This window comes from Vombatus ursinus, unplaced genomic scaffold (genome assembly GCF_900497805.2).
Source record: "Vombatus ursinus unplaced genomic scaffold, bare-nosed wombat genome assembly UNPS02002724.1, whole genome shotgun sequence".
Lineage (NCBI taxonomy): Eukaryota > Metazoa > Chordata > Mammalia > Diprotodontia > Vombatidae > Vombatus > Vombatus ursinus.
The window spans coordinates 1-2,283 of record NW_020942502.1 but is presented as its reverse complement, the minus strand read 5'-3'; the positions used below and the strand labels follow the sequence as shown (position 1 = coordinate 2,283).

The 2,283-nt window shown below is 38.9% G+C and overlaps 1 long non-coding RNA gene across 1 annotated transcript; it reads left to right on the top strand.

Moving 5' to 3' along the window:
* On the top strand, positions 1-1,938 carry LOC114048932. Its single transcript, XR_003569820.1, has 3 exons — positions 1-63; positions 368-449; positions 1,754-1,938. It is a non-coding gene; the product is annotated as an uncharacterized LOC114048932 (long non-coding RNA).
* The last annotated feature ends 345 nt before the right edge of the window (positions 1,939-2,283 follow it).

Here is a 2,283-nt window from a genome sequence, read left to right as displayed (position 1 = left end):
GCTAGAAGTAGTACAGCCCTGCCTACAGGCTGCCAAGGAACAAAAGGAAATCCACACTCCAAAGTGAGTCACTGCCTCCAACACCACATCTCTGAACCTGTTAACTGGTTGTGAGGCCTAGTGTCTTTGTCTTTCTTGTGCCTTTTTTTATAAGTGTACTTAGAGGGATTTAAACTAGGTGGTCTTCAGTTCCTTCGAGTTCTACCTCCTAGCATGTTTAGATTCTTCCCAGTTCTCCTTAGGGTCATGTGATTTTCACAGGTCAAGGATCTGATATTTGTTTCCGAGCCTTTTTGTTGCACCAGCCTTTGTGTTTTCTACCAGTACAGCAGTCTTCTACTTGTCCTCACAGTTCATCTCTTTTCAGGTGGATCACTCCAGTACTTCTTCTGATAGACTTTTATGAGAAAACAGCTATTTCCTCCAAGAGGAGAGTGCAGATGGATAAGGTAAGGGATCAGCCTCACACAAAAATTGAAGAATCTCATTTAAGTCCAGAAACCAAAGGAAAGACCCAAAAAGGGTGGAAACCCTAACTCTTTAGCAGAATGTGTCAAAAATCTTTCTTCAGTGTTTACTCATAATCACTTGAGAGAATTTAGGAGTGAACTGAATTTTTCAAAAGATCATGATCACTCAACTCTAAATGATTCAGCTAATCTCAGTTTCCCTAGTAGGAGGAAGCTTTAGATACCATCCTAGAGTGAACTTTTCTCATGAGCAAATGATGACTGTCTTCTGAAGAGGCAACTGGTTAGCAAATATTGATTTATTTTGTCTGTGTGCTGGGCATCTTGCTAAGGTACAAGTACAAAATATAAAACTGTTCCTATACTAAGCAAGTTAATATAAAACATTTGTATGTATCTGTGTATCATCAAATACAAAGTACTTTTCAAGGGAAGGGTTACAGAACCCTGGAGAAACATAGTTACGGTGCTTGTTATAGATCATGAAACAATAAAGGAAACTGAGAAGAGAACATTCACACAAGCAGGAGGGAAACCAAGAGAGTAAATTTTGAGATGTTGTAGTTAGTAGTTACGTGGCACAGGGAGAGGTGGGAAGTAGAGGCTTAATTTTAAGGGATAGGAAACAGTGCACTGACCACCCCCAGTGAATTAACTCTTTAAGAAAAGAAGGAAAATGATCAACTGGTTTGTATAAGCTCAGATGAGCTGGTTAGTATACCGTAACTGCCATAATTTTGATTGAGTACGAAATTGTAATTGTTTGGACTTGAAAAGCAGGTTATTAGGAGTAAGTAATGTCACTGAGAAACAGAAATTCTTGGTGGCACATTAGAAGGGCTAAGAGTTCTGGATTTGGACTTTGGTGGGGTCCAGTATCCTAAAGTACATATTCTTTAGGAATATGAGTGTAAGAGATCATAAGAAATAATCTTTTTTCATAAAGTTACTAAATTAATCAGGGATAGACAAACAGGACAGTAATGGTGGCAAGTGACTAAAGAATCTGTCTCCAAAAGGTATACAGAGAAGATTGTACCGAATCTTGGTCTATTGTGTCACCTAAAAGAAGATGGTGACCTTAGACAAGGTGTTAGACAAGGTGCAGAGGAGGATGAGAAGACAGGGTGGGCCTCAGTCTAGTCCTTTCAGGTCAAGTGATGGTTTTTGGGGAGGGCAGTGGTTACCTGAGATCGTAGAAGGCAGTGTTTGGAAGCTATGTCTGGGTCTGGTTTCAGCTTTGGCCTTCTTTGTTCAGTAATTGACTGCATTTTTATGTATAGTTTCTGCAGGCTAACAGCAGTAATTGGCGTTGGTTTGATGATCGATCTGGACGTTGGTGTAGCTATAGTGCAAGCAACAATAACACAATTGATACGGCCTGGAAAGCTGGGGAGACAAGTGTACGATTCACAGCAGGCAGACGGAGATACACAATCCAGTTCACTACAATGGTACAGGTATGATAAATCTGTTGAGATTTTTTATGATGATAAGGCATACAATTCAATTAAATAAGGTATCTGTGAATGAAATATTGTGATGTTTGATTTCACTTGTTTTGAGCCGAATGTGTTTTTAAATTGATGGACCTAACTTTTATACAGGAGTTGAAGTTTGTGAGATTATTTTAGTTCTGTTCTGTTCTTTATCGGTTGCTTAAGAGGTTGCTTATGTATTATTTGGTTTCTGAACATTCTAATGGGCAAGGAGGTAACGTTACAGTGAACAGGGTAAGGATAGTATATATTTCTAGTTATGAACCACGTGTTTGTCATTTCATCCCAGTAATTATCTTAAAGGTTTTGTTCTC